A 25805-nucleotide genomic window follows, 5' to 3' on the forward strand; every position below is an offset into this window, starting at 1 on the left:
CAGTGCGATGGAGGGGCCGCCACCCTCTGTGGAGCTTGGCTTATTTCTTTGGTCCGGGAAGCTGTGTCAGTTCGAGATACTGCTGCTGCCCAAAGACCTGAGCTCACGGGTCATTTTCCAGAATCTGAAAGGGCAGACAGTGGAAGATCTGCCAGTCTTCAGCTTACTGGAGAGGCTCCGAGGTCCTTTCAGACTTGCCCAGTCCTGTTGAAGTCGACTTTATGGGAGACACGAAGAGAAGCTGGCCGAAAATATGGCTGCACGGATTGAGGAGAGATGCGAACACATTGATGAGGGATGTTCTGCTACAGTAGAGAATACTGGCCTGGAGACAGCTGTTGAGGATAGCAGGCATTCATGAGACATATTGATCCTCGCTGATACTAGCAGAAACATACGGAGGGCCAACGTGGACTGGAGGAAGTTCCTCAATTCTCTGCTCCAAGAACGGGTCCAAGATCCCTGACGTCTAAAAAGAAGAGATGGCAGAGATGATAAAAACGCTCATGTTCTTGAAAGAGGTCAGATAATCCACACGACCCAAGGGGTAATTCCAAGCCATTAAGATCAAAGTGCACAAAGACCAGGTAAGCCTTTTCCCAGGTTTGGGCCTAGCTCTTAAGCACCTGCTCTTCCCTCCCATCCACTCAGGCATCCATTTAGAGGGATCAGTACCTGAGCTGCAATGAAGCCAGTAAGAGAAGAGCAAGCCCCTCCTAGAATCACAGTTCCTCTAGCTTCATCTTCTGTGAACAACAGGGAAACCCATAAAGGTCAAATACTCTCGTATGAAATAGATAGGAATTGAATCCTTAGCTCCCACAAAGAAATGATGGCCTTCCACTAGATTCAGCAAATGCTGGGTTTATGTCTTCTCTGGGGTGAAGGGAGTGTGGTAAGTGAGGGGAATCTTTGACTGAACTTGAATCTGTATTAGGCCTCCGTTTTTCAAGACAGTCTAGGTAAATATTAGAAGTCAGATAGTGAACTGAACTGTAAAAGTCGCCAATGACATGAAAGACACAGCTTATGTGGACCGTCTTTCAATTGAGTCAAGCCCCCGGGGGCAATCTATCATGGGGTTGCAGACTTGGTTGCATTCAAGTGCTTTAACCAACATGATCGGATGATTAAGCGTTGTCATCACTGATAGAAGAACACCTGGTTCTCAGTAGCTTAGCATAGCTGCAGCAGGGTTCTCATTGCTATAATGCCTCAAGGTTCTTTGGATTCAAATCTAAATGTATATATTTAGTTCGTTTCCTCTTGTATTTTCTTGAGAGGGATGTTACACCTTGAAATGCCAACCTTGTCCAGTAGGTGTCATCGGGAGTAAAGGGCACCACATGCACAAGTGAATCCAAGCTTGGGGGTTATTTCATGTTTCCATTAGTTATTTCATGGTTCCTGTTGGTTTCGGAGGCTTCAACAGTAAAGAGTTGACATGACCCCTTTAACAGTTCGGACTGCTAGTTTGCATTCTATCTGTCTATGTTTTCCTTAGAGCTGACAAAATGTTACCGAAATTGACAAGTCTGGCTTCTAGGTCGATTTAGTATGTTTCAGAAACTAACTTCATTTTCGTATAACTCCCAAAACATTTTTATAAATTCTATTAAATTTTTAAAGACTGCAAATGAGATATCAACACAATGTCAAAACTGGAGTCTTCGGACAATCCCTCCCACCACGGCTGTATAGAAACAAAGAGATAAAGAAAAATCACATTTCTGTGAAATGTATCTGGAAAGTGTTGATTCATCGATGCCCAGTTGACAGAGAAGCAGTGCAACCTGCGCTCACTCGCTCCAATGAACACAGCAATGGAAACATCCACTCACCCAGCCCTTGGCACAGGACACTTGCCGAAGAGAGGTCTGTTACTTCCAAAGACAGGATGAGGCCTCAGAACACCTGGAAGCAGGAGAAGGAAAAGTAGGGAATGTATACCAGTGCATGGTCTGAGCCCTGTTGATGGAGCAGTAAAGGTGAAACTCTCTTTAAATTGGACGCACACTCTCAAGCGGACAGGAGACCTGGGATTGAAGGTGATGCGCTGGGTGTTAGAAGAGTGCACAGCAGATGCTTGGCTGACAGAACTCAAAGAATCCAGTGCAAAATATTCCCACAGTTGATTCTGAGAACAAGATCCGAGCTGCCAAATTTGAGGTAGCACAGGCAGCGTTCAGGGAGGGATAGGGCTACGGATGATGGCAAACGCTGAGTCTCAGGGATCTGGAGTGCGTTGTGGGATGTGGTGGGTCCTATCAAGAGAGCAAACCGACCTGTGACCCCAATGAGCAAGCAACCACCCTGGCGCGCGCAGTTGAAATTATCGATATGTCCCATGGCCACACCCAGTGCATCTGCAGGACCAGAGACCAATTAGGCATTTTGCCATTAGAGCATGTGTGGGGCTGAATCAGAGATATTGTGCATCGGGTCTGAGGGGTCCAGGGGGCCTTGGGTTTGAATTCAGAATGAAAATCTTTAGGATCTGCTACATTCATAACCTGGGCTGTGATTATGGTTTGGTTTGAGGCACAGGATGTGCAACAGCTCTGTGGTTGACTTCGTGCACCCGTGCCACAAGGATGAGAGGACAAGGAAGTGTGGTCCAAGACCACAGCATGAGAAGAGGAAGGATTTCCTTCAGTTTATCTCTCAAAAGCGGATGCTACATTTTGGATGGCACCGGCACGGTTCGGCAGCGAGGACACCAAGTTCGGGCTGCGGGATCATTCCAGCAGGCCCTGATGTGTGACATCCATAGATATGCTTCCACTGGTGTTTCTGCAGACAGAGAAGCCCTTGGAAGTACTGGTTTCAGTGGGACATTCGCGTGGCACTACAAAGCACAAGCGCATTCACACTCTGCTCTTCTGGAAAAACTTCAAAGTAACATATAGTAGAATGCAGAGCTGAGAACCTTTAGAAGCTCCATTTCCACCAGAGGAAGTGTCCTGTGCTCTTTCAGATTTATGAGATAAGCGTAATCAAAATGAGGTTATCCTAATCAAAATAGAATGGGGTGTTCATCACAACAAAGCAACACCAGCAATTGGAGACAGATCAGACAACACACACAGGAACAGGACATGGCATCAATGTCTAGGAAAATTTGTCCTCACAGAAATCCCATGCAATTTTGTAGAGCCAAGAGTCTAAAGTTTTCACTTAACAAAGCCCTAGAATTCTACATTAGATACCTGAAATTACCTGACCAGTAGAGTTGAAGAAATACAGTAAAAGGAAAAGGAAGTACCATATTCAGTTCCAAAGAGATTGAAGGCCCTAAAGATAAGCTTTCAGACAACTAGACTGCAAAACGCTCTCCAGAGCAAGTATTGAAAATGGAGTTGAAGGAAACACTGAAAAACAACAGTGTCTCAGAATCACAAAAGGCAGAATACCAGAAAAGGGGAAGAGAAAGCCTAAAGACGAGTCAAAATATATCAGAATACTCAGTGGATGGGAATATATCAGGGCAAATATTCCGTCCTAAGCAGACTAGATATTGCAGAGGGACGCGTGGATGACTTTGAAGACAGGGGAACAGAAATCCCTCGGTCAGAAGCACACATAGGAAAGCAAGTGCAAACCAATGAAAACATTGCTGTTGAATCCTGGTTGAAAACACGGCATGAAAGACTAAAATTCGAAAGAGTCCCAGATGGAAAAGCAAGAGATAAAGAAACAAACAATGTTTGAAAAATTATGTGTAGAAAAATCAGACTGAAACTTGCTGAAAGCCAAGATAGTAACATCTAGGCGTATTCAGGAAGTACACAGCGTCCAAAAGAGGTGGAATCCCAATAGACTTAGCAGCAGCTGTATGATCCAAATCAACAAAGTTCATGAGCATCCCAGTGATTTAAAATGCACCTGGAGGAAAGCAACATAGTCACATGAGAACCTCCAGAGGGGTTTCAGCTGCTATCTCAGCAGCAATATTGCAGGACAAGGAGGAGTGCCAGGACATAGACCATAGCTTGAATGGCAAAATGCTGCCATCTAGGGTAGCCTATGCCACATGACCACCATTTCTAATAACAGCAGAGCTAGAGAATGCCACAGACCTGCAAATCTTAAAAGAATTCATCAGTTCGAAACTTATCCTAAAAGTAAGGTTGAGAATTCTCTCCTGAAGGGATAAGCAGCAAGATGAAATGGAAAGAAGAAAACCCTTATTGGAAATGCAAGAAGAGCATGAGTGGAAAAGAAGAAACAAGAAGAAAGCAAGGAGGACATCAAAACCCTAAAGATGGGAGAGGGAAGCAGGAAATCATAGGGGATTGGAAGCACTCTCTTAAGGGAGTCAGCTTATATGACTCTCTGTTGGAAGCAAACGGAGAGATGCATGGCCTGACGTGTTTGCAAAACAAACGAGAAGCAGACCAAGAAAGAATCAAACAAACAAACAACACAAATAGGGTAGGGGAACATGACTATTCAAAAGAAATTACTCAAGGTGATGTCAAGGATCATTCAGTACGCATCGACCCAGTATCGCGGCTTGAATGTACTCAGCACACCTGTATTCGGAAATCAGAGGCGTGCATTTATATTCGTAAATATTGATTCATATGAGCATATCGTGACCTAACCCAAATGCCGATTTGGAATTCAATGAATTCCTAGTCCGTGATATAGACTTGCAAGTCTTCCAACAGGATGAATGAATGCCATATTCTACACTACGTCGAGAAGAAATGGCACAAGCCTATAACAAGGAAAAGTAGCTCCGCAAAAGTGTACTAAGATCAAAAGAGACAGGCAGTAAAGTGCACATTGGGGATTGTATCATTCCTAGGAATTTCAGCCCCCTTGAAACAAATGGATAGATGTCCCGTGAATGCGGGTGTTTCAGCAGAAATCAACCGACGGCTATGTATTGCGGGTGTGCCCATATTACAGGAACAATAGTTTCCCTTAGTGGGTCTCTGTGTACTGTGAACTGTTAGAAAGTTTAAAGACGTGTGAAACATTCAACTGAAAATGGACACACTTCCCTCCGTTGCTACAGTGCATACAGATCTGAACAAAAGGAAAGAGGGAAGAACAAAGGCCCATGGGACGCTAGTGGGTAGAATCACATTTACCTTAGGAACCTCTCGTTGGTTGCAGCCCCTCCCCCAACATTGACAAGATGCAGCAGCCATTGGGGATGGCAGTTAGCCGTTGGATTCCAGGTGGAATGTTGGTGTGTACCGCGAGGCTTGTTGTGGCTGGTGGATCATAGGTAACCGGGCAGAGTTCTGTGGGTGGATCAGTGCGATGAAGGGGCCGCCACCCTCTGTGGAGCTTGGCTTAGTTCTTTGGTCCGGGAAGCTGTGTCAGTTCGAGGTACTGCTACTGCCCAAAGACCTGAGTTCACGGGTCAGTTTCCAGAATCTGAAAGGGCAGACAGTGGAAGATCTGCCTGTCTTCAGCTTACTGGAGAGGCTCCGAGGTCCTTTCAGACTTGCCCAGTCCTGTTGAAGTCGACTTTATGGGAGACACGAAGAGAAGTTGGCCGAAAATATGTCTGCACGGATTGAGGAGAGATGCGAACACATTGATGAGGGATGTTCTGCTACAGTAGAGAATACTGGACTGGAGACAGCTGTTGAGGATAGCAGGCATTCATGAGACATATTGATCCTCGCTGATACTAGCAGAAACATACGGAGGGTCAACGTGGACTGGAGGAAGTTCCTCAATTCTCTGCTCCAAGAACGGGTCCAAGATCCCTGACGTCTAAAAAGAAGAGATGGCAGAGATGATAAAAACGCTCATGTTCTTGAAAGAGGTCAGATAATCCACACGACCCAAGGGGTAATTCCAAGCCATTCAGATCAAAGTGCACAAAGACCAGGTAAGCCTTTTCCCAGGTTTGGGCCTAGCTCTTAAGCACCTGCTCTTCCCTCCCATCCACTCAGGCATCCATTTAGAGGGATCAGTACCTGAGCTGCAATGAAGCCAGTAAGAGAAGAGCAAGCCCCTCCTAGAATCAGAGTTCCTCTAGCTTCATCCTCTGTGAACAACAGGGAAACCCATAAAGGTCAAATACTCTCGTATGAAATAGATAGGAATTGAATCCTTAGCTCCCACAAAGAAACGATGGCCTTCCACTAGATTCAGCAAATGGTGGGTTTATGTCTTCTCTGGGGTGAAGGGAGTGTGGTAAGTGAGGGGAATCTTTGACTGAACTTGAATCTGTATTAGGCCTCCGTTTTTCAAGACAGTCTAAGTAAATATTAGAAGTCAGATAGTGAACTGAACTGTAAAAGTCGCCAATGACATGAAAGACACAGCTTATGTGGACCGTCTTTCAATTGAGTCAAGCCCCCGGGGGCAATCTATCATGGGGTTGCAGACTTGGTTGCATTCAAGTGCTTTACCCAACATGATCGGATGATTAAGCGTTCTCATCACTGATAGAAGAACACCTGGTTCTCAGTAGCCTAGCATAGCTGCAGCAGGGTTCTCATTGCTATAATGCCTCAAGTTTCTTTGCATTCAAAGCTAAATGTATATATTTAATTCGTTTCCTCTTGTATTTTCTTGAGAGGTATGTTACACCTTGAAATGCCAACCTTGTCCAGTAGGTGTCATCGGGAGTAAAGGGCACCACATGCACAAGTGTATCCAAGCTTGGGGGTTATTTCATGTTTCCATTAGTTATTTCATGGTTCCTGTTGGTTTTGGAGGCTTCAACAGTAAAGAGTTGACATGACCCCTTTAACAGTTCGGACTGCTAGTTTGCATTCTATCTGTCTATGTTTTCCTTAGAGCTGACAAAATGTTACTGAAATTGACAAGTCTGGCTTCTAGGTCGATTTAGTATGTTTCAGAAACTAACTTCATTTTCGTATAACTCCCAAAACATTTATATAAATTCTATTAAATTTTTAAAGACTGCAAATGAGATATCAACACAATGTCAAAATTGGTGTCTTCGGACAATCCCTCCCACCACGGCTGTATAGAAACAAAGAGATAAAAAAAAATCACATTTCTGTGAAATGTATCTGGAAAGTGTTGATTCATCGATGCCCAGTTGACAGAGAAGCAGTGCAACCTGCGCTCACTCGCTCCAATGAACACAGCAATGGAAACATACACTCACCCAGCCCTTGGCACAGGACACTTGCCGAAGAGAGGTCTGTTACTTCCAAAGACAGGATGAGGCCTCAGAACACCTGGAAGCAGGAGAAGGAAAAGCAGGGAATGGATACCAGTGCATGGTTTGAGCCCTGTTGATGGAGCAGTAAAGGGGAAACTCTCTTTAAATTGGACGCACACTCTCAAGCGGACAGGAGACCTGGGATTGAAGGTGATGCGCTGGGTGTTAGAAGAGTGCACAGCAGATGCTTGGCTGACAGAACTCAAAGAATCCAGTGCAAAATATCCCCACAGTTGATTCTGAGAACAAGATCCGAGCTGCCAAATTTGAGGTAGCAGAGGCAGCGTTCAGGGAGGGATAGGGCTACGGATGATGGCACACGCTGAGTCTCAGGGATCTGGAGTGTGTTGTGGGATGTGGTGGGTCCTATCAAGAGAGCAAACCGACCTGTGACCCCAATGAACAAGCAACCACCCTGGCGCGCGCAGTTGAAATTATCGATATGTCCCATGGCCACAGCCAGTGCATCTGCAGGACCAGAGACCAATTTGGCATTTTGCCAATAGAGCATGTGTGGGGTTGAATCAGAGATATTGTGCATCGGGTCTGAGGGGTCCAGGGGGCCTTGGGTTTGAATTCAGAATGAAAAGCCTTAGGATCTGCTACATTCATAACCTGGGCTGTGATTATGGTTTGGTTTGAGGCACAGGATGTGCAACAGCTCTGTGGTTGACTTCGTGCACCCGTGCCACAAGGAAGAGAGGACAAGGAATTGTGGTCCAAGACCACAGCGTGAGAAGAGGAAGGATTTCCTTCAGTTTATCTCTCAAAAGCGGATGCTACATTTTGGATGGCACCGGCACGGTTCGGCAGCGAGGACACCAAGTTCGGGCTGCGGGATCATTCCAGCAGGCCCTGATGTGTGACATCCATAGATATGCTTCCACTGTTGTTTCTGCAGACAGAGAAGCCCTTGGAAGTACTGGTTTCAGTGGGACATTCCCGTGGCACTACAAAGCACAAGCGCACTCACACTCTGACTTCTGGAAACACTCCAAATTAACATAGAGTAGAATGCAGAGCTGAGAACCTTTATAAGTTCCATTTCCACCAGAGGAAGTGTCCTGTGCTCTTTCAGATTTGTGAGATAAGCGTAATCAAAATGAGGTTATCCTAATCAAAATAGAATGGGGTTTTCATCACAACAAAGGCAACAGCAGCAATTGGAGACAGACCAGACAACACACACAGGAACAGGACATGGCATCAATGTCTAGGAAAATTTGTCCTCACAGAAATCCCATGCAATTGTGTAGAGCCAAGAGTCTAAATTTTCTCTTTACAAAGCCCTAGAAGTCTACATTAGATACCTGAAATTACCTGACCAGTAGAGATGAAGAAATACAGTAAAAAGAATAGAAGTACCATTTTCAGTTCCAAAGTGATTGAAGGCCATAAAGATAAGCTTTCAGACAACTAGACTGCAAAACGCTCTCCAGAGCAAGTTTTGAAATTGGATGTGAGGGAAACACTGAAGAACAACAGTGTCTCAGAATTGCAAAAGGCAGAATACCAGAAAAGGGGAAGAGAAAGCCTAAAGACGAGCCAAAAAATATCAGAAAACTCAGTGGATGAGAAAATATCAGGGCTAACATTCCGTCCTAAGCAGACTTGATATTGCAGAGGGATGCGTGAATGACTTTGAAGACAGGGGAACAGAAATCCCTCGGTCAGAAGCACACATAGTAAAGCAAGTGCAAACCAATGAAAACATTGCTGTTGAATCCTGGTTGAAGACAAGGCATGAAAGACTAAAATTCGAAAGAGTCCCAGATGGAAAAGCAAGAGATAAAGAAACAAACAATGTTTGAAAAGTTATGTGTAGAAAAATCAGACTGAAACTTGCTGAAAGCCAAGATAGAATCATCTAGGCGAATTCAGGAAGTACACAGCGTCCAAAAGAGGTGGAATCCCAATAGACTTAGCAGCAGCTGTATGATCCAAATCAACAAAGTTCATGAGCATCCCAGTGATTTAAAATGCGCCTGGAGGAAAGCAACATAGTCACAAGAGAACCTCCAGAGGGGTTTCAGCTGCTATCTCAGCAGCAATATTGCAGGACAGGGAGGAGTGCCAGGACATAGACCATAGCTTGAATGGCAAAATGCTGCCATCTAGGGTAGCCTATGCCACATGACCACCATTTCTAATAACAGCAGAGCTAGAGAATGCCACAGACCTGCAAATCTTAAAAGAAATCAGCAGTTCGAAACTTATCCTAAAAGAAAGGTTGAGAATTCTCCCCTGACGGGATAAGCAGCAAGATGAAATATAAAGGAGAAAACCCTTATTGGAATTGCAAGAAGAGCATGAGTGGAAAAGAAGAAACAAGAAGAAAGCAAGGAGGACTTCAAAACCCTAAAATGGGAGATGGAAGCAGGAAATCATAGGGGATTGGAAGCACTATCTTAAGGGAGTCAGCTTTTATGACTGTCTGTTGGAAGCAAACGGAGAGATGCATGGCCTGACGTGTTTGCAAAACAAACGAGAAGCAGACCAAGAAAGAATCAAACAAAAAAACAACACAAAAACGGTAGGGGAACATGACTATTCAAAAGAAATTACTCAAGGTGATGTCAAGGATCATTCAGTACGCATCGACCCAGTATCGCGGCTTGAATGTACTCAGCACACCTGTATTCGGAAATCAGAGGCGTGCATTTATATTCGTAAATATTGATTCATATGAGCATATCGTGACCTAACCCAAATGCCGATTTGGAATCCAATGGATTCCTAGTCCGTGATATAGACTTGCAAGTCTTCCAACAGGATGAATGAATGCCATATTCTACACTACGTCGAGAAGAAATGGCACAAGCCTATAACAAGGAAAAGTAGCTCCGCAAAAGTGTACTAAGATCAAAAGAGACAGGCAGTAAAGTGCACATTGGGGATTGTATCATTCCTAGGAATTTCAGCCCCCTTGAAACAAATGGATAGATATCCCGTGAATGCGGGTGTTTCAGCAGAAATCTACCGACGGCTATGTATTGTGGGTGTGCCCATATTACAGGAACAATAGTTTCCCTTAGTGGGTCTCTGTGTACTGTGAACTTTTAGAAAGTTTAAAGACGTGTGAAACATTCAACTGAAAATGGACACACTTCCCTCCATTGCTAGAGTGCATACAGATCTGAACAAAAGGAAAGAGGGAAGAACAAAGGCCCATGGGACGCTAGTGGGTAGAATCACATTTACCTTAGGAACCTCTCGTCGGATGCAGCCCCTCCCCCAACACTGACAAGATGCAGCAGCCTTTGGGGATGGCAGTTAGCCGTTGGATTCCAGGTGCAATGTTGGTGTGTACCGCGAGGCTTGTTGTGGCTGGTGGATCTTGGTAAACTGGCAGAGTTCTGTGGGTGGATCAGTGCGATGGAGGGGCTGCCGCCCTCTGTGGAGCTTGGCTTAGGTCTTTGGTCCGCGAAGCTGTGTCAGTTCGAGATACTGCTGCTGCCCAAAGACCTGAGTTCACGGGTCAGTTTCCAGAACCTGAAAGGGCAGACAGTGGAAGATCTGCCTGTCTTCACCTTACTGGAGAGGCTCCGAGGTCCTTTCAGACTTGCCCAGTCCTGTTGAAGTCGACTTTATGGGAGACACGAAGAGAAGCTGGCCGAAAATATGGCTGCACGGATTGAGGAGAGATGCGAACACATTGATGAGAGATGTTCTGCTACAATAGAGAATACTGGCCTGGAGACAGCTGTAGAGGATAGCAGGCTCGAAAGGCATTCATGAGATATATTGAACTTCGCTGATACTAGCAGAAACATACGGAGGGCTACCGTGGACTGGAGGAAGTCCCTCAATTCTCTGCTCCAATAACGGGTCCAAGATCCCTGACGTCTAAAGAGAAGAGATGGCAGAGATGATAAAAACGCTCATGTTCTTGAAAGAGGTCAGATAATCCACACGACCCAAGGGGCAATTCCAAGCCATTCAGATCAAAGTGCACCAAGCCCAGGTAAGCCTTTTCCCAGGTTTGGGCCTAGCTATCAAGCACTTGTTCTTCCCTCCCCTCCACTCAGGCATCCATTTTGAGGGATCAGTACCTGAGCTGCAATGAAGCCAGTAAGAGAAGAGCAAGCCCCTCCTAGAATCAGAGTTCCTCTAGCTTCATCCTCTGTGAACAACAGGGAACCACATAAAGGTCAAATACTCTCGTATGAAATAGATAGGAATTGCATCCTTAGCTCCCACAAAGAAACGATGGCCTTCCGCTAGATTCAGCAAATGCTGGGTTTATGTCTTCTCTGGGGTGAAGGGAGTGTGGTAAGTGAGGGGAATCTTTGACTGAACTTGAATATGTATTAGGCCTCCGTTTTTCAAGACAGTCTAGGTAAATATTAGAAGTCAGATAGTGAACTGAAATGTAAAATTTCCAATGACATGAAAGATACAGATTATGTGGACCGTCTTTCAATTGAGTCAAGCCCCCGGGGGCAATCTTTCATGGGGGTGCAGACTTGGTTGCATTCAAGTGCTTTACCCAACATGATCGGATGATTAAGCGTTCTCATCACTGATAGAAGAACACCTGGTTCTCAGTAGCCTAGCATAGCTGCAGCAGGGTACTCATAGCTATAATGCCTCTAGGTTCTTTGGATTCAAAGCTAAATGTATATATTTCGTTCGTTTTCTCTTGTATTCTCCTTGAGAGGGATGTTACAACTTGAAATGCCAACATTGAACACTTGGTGTCATCGGGAGTAAAGGGCACCACATGCACAAGTGAATCCAAGCTTGGGGGTTATTTCATGTTTCCATTAGTTATTTCATGGTTCCTGTTGGTTTCGGAGGCTTCAACACTAAAGAGTTGACATGACCCCTTTAAAAGTTCGGACTGCTAGTTTGCATTCTATCTGTCTAAGTTTTAATTAGAGCTGACAAAATGTTACCGAAATTGACAAGTCTGGCTTCTAGGTCGATTTAGTATGTTTCAGAAAATAACTTCATTTTCGTATAACTTCCAAAACATTTAAAAATATTCTATTAAATTATTAAAGACTGCAAATGAGATATCAACACAATGTCAAAACTGGAGTCTTCGGACAATCCCTCCCACCAAGTCTGTATAGAAACAAAGAGATTAAAAAAAATCACATTTCTGTGAAATGTATCTGGAAAGTGTTGATTCATCGATGCCCAGTTGACAGAGAAGCAGTGCAACCTGCGCTCACTCGCTCCCATGTACACAGCAATGGAAACATCCACTCACCCAGCCCTTGGCACAGGACACTTCCCGAAGAGAGTTCTGTTACTTCCAAAGACAGGATGAGGCCTCAGAACACCTGGAAGCAGGAGAAGGAATAGCAGGGAATGGATACCAGTGCATGGTCTGAGCCCTGTTGATGGAGCAGTAAATGTGAAACTCTCTTTAACTTGGACGCACACTCTCAAGCGGACAGGAGACCTGGGATTGAAGGTGATGCGCTGAGTGTTAGAAGAGTGCACAGCAGATGCTTGGCTGACAGAACTCAAAAAATCCAGTGCAAAATATCCCCACATTTGATTCTGAGACCAAGATGCGAGCTGCCAAATTTGAGGTAGCAGAGGCAGCGTTCAGGGAGGGATAGGGCTACGGATGATGGCACACGCTGAGTCTCAGGGATCTGGAGTGTGTTGTGGGATGTGGTGGGTCCTATCAAGAGAGCAAACCGACATGTGGCCCCAATGAGCAAGCAACCACCCTGGCGCGCGCAGTTGAATTTATCGATGTGTCCCATGGCCACACCCAGTGCTTCTGCAGGACCAGAGACCTATTTGGCATTTTGCCAATAGAGCATGTGTGGGGCTGAATCAGAGATATTGTGCATCGGGTCTGAGGGATCCAGGGGGCCTTGGGTTTGAATTCAGAATGAAAAGCCTTAGGATCTGCTACATTCATAACCTGGGCTGTGATTATGGTTTGGTTTGAGGCACAGGATGTGCAACAGCTCTGTGGTTGACTTCGTGCACCCGTGCCACAAGGATGAGAGGACAAGGAAGTGTGGTCCAAGACCACAGCGTGAGAAGAGGAAGGATTTCCTTCAGTTTATCTCTCAAAAGCGGATGCTACATTTTGGATGGCACCGGCACGGTTCGGCAGCGAGGACACCAAGTTCGGGCTGCGGGATCATTCCAGCAGGCCCTGATGTGTGACATCCATAGATATGCTTCCACTGGTGTTTCTGCAGACAGAGAAACTTTTGGAAGAACTGGTTTCAGTGGGACATTCCCGTGGCACTAAAAAGCACAAGCGTACTCACACTCTGCACTTCCGGAAACACTCCAAAATAACATAGAGTAGAATGCAGAGCTGAGAAGATTTAGAAGCTCCATTTCCACCAGAGGAAGTGTCCTGTGCTCTTTCAGATTTGTGAGATAAGCGTAATCAAAATGAGGTTATCCTAATCGAAATAGTATGGGGTGTTCATCACAACAAAGGCAACACCAGCAATTGGAGATAGACCAGTCAACACACACAGGAAAAGGACATGGCATCAATGTCTAGGAAAATTTGTCCTCACAGAAATCCCATGCAATTGTGTAGAGCCAAGAGTCTAAAGTTTTCACTTAACAAAGCCCTAGAAGTCTACATTAGATACCTGAAATTACCTGACCAGTAGAGATGAAGAAATACAGTAAAAGGAAAAGGAAGTACCATTTTCAGTTCCAAAGAGATTGAAGGCCCTAAAGATAAGCTTTCAGACAACTAGACTGCAAAACGCTCTCCAGAGCAAGTATTGAAAATGGAGGTGAGGGAAACACTGAAGAACAACAGTGTCTCAGAATCACAAAAGGCAGAATACCAGAAAAGGGGAAGAGAAAGTCTAAAGACGAGCCAAATAATATCAGAAAACTCAGTGGATGAGAAAATATCAGGGCTAACATTCCGTCCTAAGCAGACTAGATATTGCAGAGGGACGCGTGAATGACTTTGAAGACAGGGGAACAGAAATCCCTCGGTCAGAAGCACACATAGGAAAGCAAGTGCAAACCAATGAAAACATTGCTGTTGAATCCTGGTTGAAGACAAGGCATGAAAGACTAAAATTCGAAAGAGTCCCAGATGGAAAAGCAAGAGATAAAGAAACAAACAATGTTTGAAAAGTTATGTGTAGAAAAATCAGACTGAAACTTGCTGAAAGCCAAGATAGAATCATCTAGGCGAATTCATGAAGTACACAGCGTCCGAAAGAGGTGGAATCCCAATAGACTTAGCAGCAGCTGTATGATCCAAATCAACAAAGTTCATGAGCATCCCAGTGATTTACAATGCGCCTGGAGGAAAGCAACATAGTCACAAGAGAACCTCCAGAGGGGTTTCAGCTGCTATCTCAGCAGCAATATTGCAGGACAGGGAGGAGTGCCAGGACATAGACCATAGCTTGAATGGCAAAATGCTGCCATCTAGGGTAGCCTATGCCACATGACCACCATTTCTAATAACAGCAGAGCTAGAGAATGCCACAGACCTGCAAATCTTAAAAGAATTCAGCAGTTCAAAACTTATCCTAAAAGAAAGGTTGAGAATTCTCCCCTGAAGGGATAAGCAGCAAGATGAAATGGAAAGAAGAAAACCCTTATTGGAAATGCAAGAAGAGCATGAGTGGAAAAGAAGAAACAAGAAGAAAGCAAGGAGGACATCAAAACCCTAAAGATGGGAGTGGGAAGCAGGAAATCATAGGGGATTGGAAGCACTCTCTTAAGGGAGTCAGCTTATATGACTCTCTGTTGGAAGCAAACGGAGAGATGCATGGCCTGACGTGTTTGCAAAACAAACGAGAAGCAGACCAAGAAAGAATCAAACAAACAAACAACACAAATAGGGTAGGGGAACATGACTATTCAAAAGAAATTACTCAAGGTGATGTCAAGGATCATTCAGTACGCATTGACCCAGTATCGCGGCTTGAATGTACTCAGCACACCTGTATTCGGAAATCAGAGGCGTGCATTTATATTCGTAAATATTGATTCATATGAGCATATCGTGACCTAACCCAAATGCCGATTTGGAATCCAATGGATTCCTAGTCCGTGATATAGACTTGCAAGTCTTCCAACAGGATGAATGAATGCCATATTCTACACTACGTCGAGAAGAAATGGCACAAGCCTATAACAAGGAAAAGTAGCTCCGCAAAAGTGTACTAAGATCAAAAGAGACAGGCAGTAAAGTGCACATTGGGGATTGTATCATGCCTAGGAATTTCAGCCCCCTTGAAACAAATGGATAGATGTCCCTTGAATGCGGGTTTTTCAGCAGAAATCAACCGACGGCTATGTATTGCGGGTGTGCCCATATTACAGGAACAATAGTTTCCCTTAGTGGGTCTCTGTGTACTGTGAACTGTTAGAAAGTTTAAAGACGTGTGAAACATTCAACTGAAAATGGACACACTTTCCTCCGTTGCTACAGTGCATACAGATCTGAACAAAAGGAAAGAGGGAAGAACAAAGGCCCATGGGACGCTAGTGGGTAGAATCACATTTACCTTAGGAACCTCTCGTCGGATGCAGCCCCTCCCCCAAGACTGACAAGATGCAGCAGCCATTGGGGATGGCAGTTAACCGTTGGATTCCAGGTGGAATGTTGGTGTGTACCGCGAGGCTTGTTGTGGCTGGTGGATCCTAGGTAACCGGGCAGAGTTCTGTGGGTGGATCAGTGCGATGGAGGGGCTGCCGCCCTCTGTGGACCTTGGCTTAGGTCTTTGGTCCGGGAAGCTGTGTCAGTTCGAGATACTGCTGCTGCCCAAAGACCTGAGCTCACGGGTCAGTTTCCAGAACCTGAAAGGGCAGACAGTGGAAGATCTGCCTGTCTTCAGCTTACTGGAGAGGCTCCGAGGTCCTTTCAGACTTGCCCAGTCCTGTTGAAGTCGACTTTATGGGAGACACGAAGAGAAACTGGCCGAAAATATGGCTGCACGGATTGAGGAGAGATGCGAACACATTGATGAGAGATGTTCTGCTACAATAGAGAATACTGGCCTGGAGACAGCTGTAGAGGATAGCAGGCTCGAAAGGCATTCATGAGACATATTGAACCTCGCTGATACTAGCAGAAACATACGGAGGGCCACCGTGGACTGGAGTAAGTTCCTCAATCCTCTGCTCCAAGAAAGGGTCCAAGATCCCTGACGTCTAAAGAGAAGAGATGGCAGAGATGATAAAAACGCTCATGTTCTTGAAAGAGGTCAGATAATCCACACGACCCAAGGGGCAATTCCAAGCCATTCAGATCAAAGTGCCCCAAGCCCAGGTAAGCCTTTTCCCAGGATTGGGCGTAGCTATCAAGCACTTGCTCTTCCCTCCCCTCCACTCAGGCATCCATTTTGAGGGATCAGTACCTGAGCTGCAATGAAGCCAGTAAGAGAAGAGCAAGCCCCTCCTAGAATCAGAGTTCCTCTAGCTTCATTCTCTGTGAACAACAGGGAACCCCATAAAGGTCAAATACTCTCGTATGAAATAGATAGGAATTGAATCCTTAGCTCCCACAAAGAAACGATGGCCTTCCGCTAGATTCAGCAAATGCTGGGTTTATGTCTTCTCTGGGGTGAAGGGAGTGTGGTGAGTGAGGGGAATCTTTGACTGAACTTGAATATGTATTAGGCCTCCGTTTTTCAAGACAGTCTAGGTAAATATTAGAAGTCAGATAGTGAACTGAACTGTAAAAGTCGCCAATGACATGAAAGACACAGCTTATGTGGACCGTCTTTCAATTGAGTCAAGCCCCCGGGGGCAATCTATCATGGGGGTGCAGACTTGGTTGCATTCAAGTGCTTTACCCAACATGATCGGATGATTAAGCGTTCTCATCACTGATAGAAGAACACCTGGTTCTCAGTAGCCTAGCATAGCTGCAGCGGGGTTCTCATAGCTATAATGCTTCTAGGTTCTTTGGATTCAAAGCTAAATGTATATATTTCGTTCGTTTCCTGTTGTATTTTCCTTGAGAGGGATGTTACACCTTGAAATGCCAACATTGACCAGTAGGTGTCATCGGGAGTAAAGGGCACCACATGCACAAGTGAATCCAAGCTTGGGGGTTATTTCATGTTTCCATTAGTTATTTCATGGTTCCTGTTGGTTTCGGAGGCTTCAACAGTAAAGAGTTGACATGACCCCTTTAACAGTCCGGACTGCTAGTTTGCATTCTATCTGTCTATGTTTTCCTTAGAGCTGACAAAATGTTACCGAAATTGACAAGTCTGGCTTCTAGGTCGATTTTGTATGTTTCAGAAACTAACTTCATTTTCGTATAACTCCCAAAACATTTATATAAATTCTATTAAATTTCTAAGGCTGCAAATGAGATATCAACACAATGTCAAAATTGGAGTCTTCGGACAATCCCTCCCACCACGGCTGTATAGAAACTAAGAGATTAAAAAAATTACATTTCTGTGAAATGAATCTGGAAAGTGTTGATTCATCGATGCCCAGTTGACAGAGAAGCAGTGCAACCTGCGCTCACTCGCTCCCATGAACACAGCAATGGAAACATCCACTCACCCAGCCCATGGCACAGGACACTTGCCGAAGAGAGGTCTGTTACTTCCAAAGACAGGATGAGGCCTCAGAACACCTGGAAGCAGGAGAAGGAAAAGCAGGGAATGGATACCTGTGCATGGTCTGAGCCCTGTTGATGGAGCAGTAAAGGTGAAACTCTCTTTAACTCGGACGCACACTCTCAAGCCGATAGGAGACCTGGGATTGAAGGTGATGCGCTGAGTGTTAGAAGAGTGCACAGCAGATGCTTGGCTGACAGAACTCAAAGAATCCAGTGCAAAATATCCCCACAGTTGATTCTGAGACCAAGATCCGAGCTGCCAAATTTGAGGTAGCAGAGGCAGCGTTCAGGGAGGGATAGGGCTACGGATGATGGCACACGCTGAGTCTCAGGGATCTGGAGTGCGTTGTGGGATGTGGTGGGTCCTATCAAGAGAGCAAACCGACCTGTGACCCCAATGAGCAAACAACCACCCTGGCGTGTACAGTTGAAATTATCGATATGTCCCATGGCCACAGCCAGTGCATCTGCAGGACCAGAGATCAATTTGGCATTTTGCAATTAGAGTATGTGTGGGGCTGAATCAGAGATATTGTGCATCGGGTCTGAGGGATCCAGGGGGCCTTGGGTTTGAATTCAGAATGAAAAGCCTTAGGATCTGCTACATTCATAACCTGGGCTGTGATTATGGTTTGGTTTGAGGCACAGGATGTGCAACAGCTCTTTGGTTGACTTCGTGCACCCGTGCCACAAGGATGAGAGGACAAGGAAGTGTGGTCCAAGACCACAGAGTGAGAAGAGGAAGGATTTGCTTCAGGTTATCTCTCAAAAGCGGATGCTACATTTTGGATGGCACCGGCAAGGTTCGGCAGCGAGGACACCAAGTTCGGGCTGCGGGATCATTCCAGCAGGCTCTGATGTGTGACATCCATAGATATGCTTCCACTGGTGTTTCTGCAGACAGAGAAGCTCTTGGAAGAACTGGTTTCAGTGGGACATTCCCGTGGCACTAAAAAGCACAAGCGCACTCACACTCTGCTCTTCTGGAAACACTCCAAAATAACATATAGTAGAATGCAGAGCTGAGAACCTTTAGAAGCTCCATTTCCACCAGGGGAAGTGTCCTGCGCTCTTTCAGATTTGTGAGATAAGCGCAATCAAAATGAGGTTATCCTGATCGAAATAGTATGGGGTGTTCATCACAACAAAGGCAACACCAGCAATTAGAGATAGACCAGTCAACACACACAGGAACAGGACATGGCATCAATGTCTAGGAAAATTTGTCCTCACAGAAATCCCATGCAATTGTGTAGAGCCAAGAGTCTAAAGTTTTCACTTAACAAAGCCCTAGAAGTCTACATTAGATACCTGAAATTACCTGACCAGTAGAGATGAAGAAATACAGTAAAAGGAAAAGGAAGTACCATTTTCAGTTCCAAAGAGATTGAAGGCCCTAAAGATAAGCTTTCAGACAACTAGACTGCAAAACGCTCTCCAGAGCAAGTATTGAAAATGGAGGTGAGGGATACACTGAAGAACACCAGTGTCTCAGAATCACAATAGGCAGAATACCAGAAAAGGGGAAGAGAAAGCCTAAAGACGAGCCAAATAATATCAGAAAACTCAGTGGATGAGAAAATATCCAGGCTAACATTCCGTCCTAAGCAGACTAGATATTGCAGAGGGACGCGTGAATGACTTTGAAGACAGGGGAACAGAAATCCCTCGGTCAGAAGCACACATAGGAAAGCAAGTGCAAACCAATGAAAACATTGCTGTTGAATCCTGGTTGAAGACAAGGCATGAAAGACTAAAATTCGAAAGAGTCCCAGATGGAAAAGCAAGAGATAAAGAAACAAACAATGTTTGAAAAGTTATGTGTAGAAAAATCAGACTGAAACTTGCTGAAAGCCAAGATAGAATCATCTAGGCGAATTCAGGAAGTACACAGCGTCCAAAATAGGTGGAACACAAATAGACTTAGCAGCAGCTGTATGATCCAAATCAACAAAGTTCATGAGCATCCCAGTGATTTACAATGCGCCTGGAGGAAAGCAACATAGTCACAAGAGAACCTCCAGAGGGGTTTCAGCTGCTATCTCAGCAGCAATATTGCAGGACAGGGAGGAGTGCCAGGACATAGACCATAGCTTGAATGGCAAAATGCTGCCATCTAGGGTAGCCTATGCCACATGACCACCATTTCTAATAACAGCAGAGCTAGAGAATGCCACAGACCTGCAAATCTTAAAAGAATTCAGCAGTTCGAAACTTATCCTAAAAAAAGGTTGAGAATTCTCCCCTGAAGGGATAAGGAGCAAGATGAAATGGAAAGAAAAAAACCCTTATTGGAAATGCAAGAAGAGCATGAGTGGAAAAGAAGAAACAAGAAGAAAGCAAGGAGGACATCAAAACCTTAAAGATGGGAGAGGGAAGCAGGAAATCATAGGGGATTGGAAGCACTCTCTTAAGGGAGTCAGCTTATATGACTCTCTGTTGGAAGCAAACGGAGAGATGCATGGCCTGACGTGTTTGCAAAACAAACGAGAAGCAGACCAAGAAAGAATCAAACAAACAAACAACACAATAATGGTAGGGGAACATGAATATTCAAAAGAAATTACTCAAGGTGATGTCAAGGATCATTCAGTACGCATCGACCCAGTATCGCGGCTTGAATGTACTCAGCACACCTGTAATCGGAAATCAGAGGCGTGCATTTATATTCGTAAATATTGATTCATATGAGCATATCGTGACCTAACCCAAATGCCGATTTGGAATCCAATGGATTCCTAGTCCGTGATATAGACTTGCAAGTCTTCCAACAGGATGAATGAATGCCATATTCTACACTACGTCGAGAAGAAATGGCACAAGCCTATAACAAGGAAAAGTAGCTTCGCCAAAGTGTACTAAGATCAAAAGAGACAGGCAGTAAAGTGCACATTGGGGATTGTATCATGCCTAGGAATTTCAGCCCCCTTGAAACAAATGGATAGATGTCCCGTGAATGCGGGTGTTTCAGCAGAAATCAACCGACGGCTATGTATTGCGGGTGTGCCCATATTACAGGAACAATAGTTTCCCTTAGTGGGTCTCTGTGTACTGTGAACTGTTAGAAAGTTTAAAGACGTGTGAAATATTCAACTGAAAATGGACACACTTCCCTCCGTTGCTACAGTGCATACAGATCTGAACAAAAGGAAAGAGGGAAGAACAAAGGCCCATGGGACGCTAGTGGGTAGAATCACATTTACCTTAGGAACCTCTCGTCGGATGCAGCCCCTCCCCCAAGACTGACAAGATGCAGCAGCCATTGGGGATGGCAGTTAGCCGTTGGATTCCAGGTGGAATGTTGGTGTGTACCGCGAGGCTTGTTGTGGCTGGTGGATTCTAGGTAACCGGGCAGAGTTCTGTGGGTGGATCAGTGCGATGGAGGGGCTGCCGCCCTCTGTGGAGCTTGGCTTAGGTCTTTGGTCCGGGAAGCTGTGTCAGTTCGAGATACTGCTGCTGCCCAAAGACCTGAGTTCACGGGTCAGTTTCCAGAACCTGAAAGGGCAGACAGTGGAAGATCTCCCTGTCTTCAGCTTACTGAAGAGGCTCCGAGGTCCTTTCAGACTTGCCCAGTCCTGTTGAAGTCGACTTTATGGGAGACACGAAAAAAGCTGGCCGAAAATATGGCTGCACGGATTGAGGAGAGATGCGAACACATTGATGAGAGATGTTTTGCTACAGTAGAGAATACTGGCCTGGAGACAGCTGTAGAGGATAGCAGGCTCGAAAGGCATTCATGAGACATATTGAACCTCGCTGATACTAGCAGAAACATACGGATGGCCAACGTGGACTGGAGGAAGTTCCTCAATTCTCTGCTCCAAGAACGGGTCCAAGATCCCTGACGTCTAAAGAGAAGAGATGGCAGAGATGATAAAAACGCTCATGTTCTTGAAAGAGGTCAGATAATCCACACGACCCAAGGGGCAATTCCAAGCCATTCAGATCAAAGTGCACCAAGCCCAGGTAAGCCTTTTCCCAGGTTTGGGCCTAGCTATCAAGCACTTGCTCTTCCCTCCCCTCCACTCAGGCATCCATTTTGAGGGATCAGTACCTGAGCTGCAATGAAGCCAGTAAGAGAAGAGCAAGCCCCTCCTAGAATCAGAGTTCCTCTAGCTTCATCCTCTGTGAACAACAGGGAACCCCATAAAGGTCAAATACTCTCGTATGAAATAGATAGGAATTGAATCCTTAGCTCCCACAAAGAAACGATGGCCTTCCGCTAGATTCAGCAAATGCTGGGTTTATGTCTTCTCTGGGGTGAAGGGAGTGTGGTAAGTGAGGGGAATCTTTGACTGAACTTGAATATGTATTAGGCCTCCGTTTTTCAAGACAGTCTAGGTAAATATTAGAAGTCAGATAGTGAACTGAACTGTAAAAGTCGCCAATGACATGAAAGACACAGCTTATGTGGACCGTCTTTCAATTGAGTCAAGCCCCCGGGGTCAATCTATCATGGGGGTGCAGACTTGGTTGCATTCAAGTGCTTTACCCAACATGATCGGATGATTAAGCGTTCTCATCACTGATAGAAGAACACCTGGTTCTCAGTAGCCTAGCATAGCTGTAGCAGGGTTCTCATAGCTATAATGCCTCTAGGTTCTTTGGATTCAAAGCTAAATGTATATATTTAGTTCGTTTCCTCTTGTATTTTCCTTGAGAGGGATGTTACACCTTGAAATGCCAACATTGACCTGTAGGTGTCATCGGGAGTAAAGGGCACCACATGCACAAGTGAATCCAAGCTTGGGGGTTATTTCATGTTTCCATTAGTTATTTCATGGTTCCTGTTATTTTCGGAGGCTTCAACAGTAAAGAGTTGACATGACCCCTTTAACAGTTCGGACTGCTATTTTGCATTCTATCTGTCTATGTTTTCCTTAGAGCTGACAAAATGTTACCGAAATTGACAAGTCTGGCTTCTAGGTCGATTTAGTATGTTTCAGAAACTAACTTCATTTTCGTATAACTCCCAAAACATTTATATAAATTCTATTAAATTTTTAAAGACTGCAAATGAGATATCAACACAATGTCAAAACTAGGGTCTTCGGACAATCCCTCCCACCACGGCTGTATAGAAACTAAGAGATAAAAAAAATCACATTTCTGTGAAATGTATCTGGAAAGTGTTGATTCATCGATGCCCAGTTGACAGAGAAGCAGTGCAAACTGCGCTCACTCGCTCCCATGAACACAGCAATGGAAACATCCACTCACCCAGCCCTTGGCACAGGACACTTGCCGAAGAGAGGTCTGTTACTTCCAAAGACAGGATGAGGCCTCAGAACACCTGGAAGCAGGAGAAGGAAAAGCAGGGAATGGATACCAGTGCATGGTCTGAGCCCTGTTGATGGAGCAGTAAAGGTGAAACTCTCTTTAACTTGGACGCACACTCTCAAGCGGACAGGAGACCTGGGATTGAAGGTGATGCGCTGAGTGTTAGAAGAGTACACAGCAGATGCTTGGCTGACAGAACTCAAAGAATCCAGTGCAAAATATCCCCACAGTTGATTCTGAGACCAAGATCCGAGCTGCCAAATTTGAGGTAGCAGAGGCAGCGTTCAGGGAGGGATAGGGCTACGGATGATGGCACACGCTGAGTCTCAGGGATCTGGAGTGCGTTGTGGGATGTGGTGGGTCCTATCAAGAGAGCAAACCGACCTGTGGCCCCAATGAGCAAGCAACCACCCTGGCGCGCGCAGTTGAAATTATCGATGTGTCCCATGGCCACACCCAGTGCATCTGCAGGACCAGAGACCAATTTGGCATTTTGCCAATAGAGCATGTGTGGGGCTGAATCAGAGATATTGTGCATCGGGTCTGAGGGATCCAGGGGGCCTTGGGTTTGAATTCAGAATGAAAAGCCTTAGGATCTGCTACATTCATAACCTGGGCTGTGATTATGGTTTGGTTTGAGGCACAGGATGTGCAACAGCTCTGTGGTTGCCTTCGTGCACCCGTGCCACAAGGATGAGAGGACAAGGAAGTGTGGTCCAAGACCACAGCGTGAGAAGAGGAAGGATTTGCTTCAGGTTATCTCTCAAAAGCGGATGCTACATTTTGGATGGCACCGGCACGGTTCGGCAGCGAGGACATCAAGTTCGGGCTGCGGGATCATTCCAGCAGGCCCTGATGTGTGACATCCATAGATATGCTTCCACTGGTGTTTCTGCAGACAGAGAAGCTCTTGGAAGAACTGGTTTCAGTGGGACATTCCCGTGGCACTACAAAGCACAAGCGCACTCACACTCTGCTCTTCTGGAAACACTCCAAAATAACATAGAGTAGAATGCAGAGCTGAGAAGATTTAGAAGCTCCATTTCCACCAGAGGAAGTGTCCTGTGCTCTTTCAGATTTGTGAGATAAGCGTAATCAAAATGAGGTTATCCTAATCGAAATAGTATGGGGTGTTCATCACAACAAAGGCAACACCAGCAATTGGAGATAGACCAGACAACACACACAGGAACAGGACATGGCATCAATGTCTAGGAAAATTTGTCCTCACAGAAATCCCATGCAATTGTGTAGAGCCAAGAGTCTAAAGTTTTCACTTAACAAAGCCCTAGAAGTCTACATTAGATACCTGAAATTACCTGACCAGTAGAGATGAAGAAATACAGTAAAAGGAAAAGGAAGTACCATCTTCAATTCCAAAGAGATTGAAGGCCCTAAAGATAAGCTTTCAGACCACTAGACTGCAAAACGCTCTCCAGAGCAAGTATTGAAAATGGAGGTGAGGGAAACACTGAAGAACAACAGTGTCTCAGAATCACAAAAGGCAGAATACCAGAAAAGGGAAGAGAAAGCCTAAAGACGAGCCAAATAATATCAGAAAACTCAGTGGATGAGAAAATATCAGGGCTAACATTCCGTCCTAAGCAGACTAGATATTGCAGAGGGACGTGTGAATGAATGTGAATACAGGGGAACAGAACTCCCTCGGTCAGAAGCAGACATAGGAAAGCAAGTGCAAACCAATGAAAACATTGCTGTTAAATCCTGGGTTAAGGCAGGGCATGAAAGATTAGAATTCATAAGTGTTCCAGATGGAAAAGCAAGAGATAAAGAAACAAACATTGTGTGAGAACTTTTCTGTAGGAATATCAGACTGAAACTTGCTGAAAGCCAAGAAAGTGTCATCTATGCATATTCAGGATGTACACAGCGTCCAAAGTAGGTGGAATCTCTATAGACCTACCAGCAGCGGTATGATTCAAATCAACAAAGTTCACGAATATCCCATTGATTTAAAATGCACCTGGGGGAAACAACATAGTCACAATGGAACCTCCAGAGAGGTTTCAGCTGATATCTCGGCAGCAATATTGCAGGACAGGGAGGAGTGCCAGGACATAATTCACATCCTGAATGGGAATATGCTGCCATCTAGGGTAGCCTATGACACATGACCGCCATTTCTAATTACGGCAAACTAGAAAATTCCACAGACCGCCAAATCTTAAAAGAATTCAGCAGTTCAAATCTTATCCTACAAAAATGGTTGAGAAATCTATCCTGAATAAAAAATCAGCAAGGTGAATTGGAAAGAAGAGACCTTTATTGGAAATGCAAGAGGAGCGTGAGTAGCAAAGAAGAAACAAGAAGAATGCAAGGAGGACATCAAATCCCTAAATTTGGGAGAGGGAAGCAGGAATTCATTGGTGATTGGAAGCACTATCTTAAGTGAATCAGCTTATATGACTCTCTGAAGCGAACCGAGAAATTCATGGCCTGATTTTTTTGCAAAACTAACGGTATGCAGACCAACAAAGATTCAAACAAACAAACAAACAAGCACCAACTGTGTATGGTTGGCTGACATATACCAAAGGATCCATGATTATTCAAAAGAAAATACTCAAGGTGATGTCAAGGATCATTCAGCACGCATCGACCCAGTATAGCGGCTTGCATGTACTCAACACACTTGTATTTGGAAATCAGAGGCGTGCATTCATATTCGTAAATATTGATTCTTAAGAGCATATCATGACCTAACCCAAATGCCGATTTGGAAGAAAACAGAGTCCTAGTCCGTGATATAGACTTGCAAGTCTTCCAACAGGATGAATGAAT

General features: G+C 44.9%; 1 long non-coding RNA gene across 1 annotated transcript in view; it reads right to left on the reverse strand.

Moving 5' to 3' along the window:
- Positions 1-290: 290 nt before the first annotated feature.
- Positions 291-25805, reverse strand: part of LOC140692577 (uncharacterized) — a 76014-nt gene continuing 50499 nt past the window's right edge. Inside the window, exons 13-14 of the long non-coding RNA XR_012068143.1 lie at positions 22944-23016; positions 291-469 (exon numbers count right to left, since the gene is read on the reverse strand). This is a non-coding gene — a long non-coding RNA (uncharacterized lncRNA). The remainder of the gene's footprint in view (positions 470-22943; positions 23017-25805) is intronic.

This window comes from Vicugna pacos, unplaced genomic scaffold, assembly GCF_048564905.1.
Source record: "Vicugna pacos unplaced genomic scaffold, VicPac4 scaffold_13, whole genome shotgun sequence".
Lineage (NCBI taxonomy): Eukaryota > Metazoa > Chordata > Mammalia > Artiodactyla > Camelidae > Vicugna > Vicugna pacos.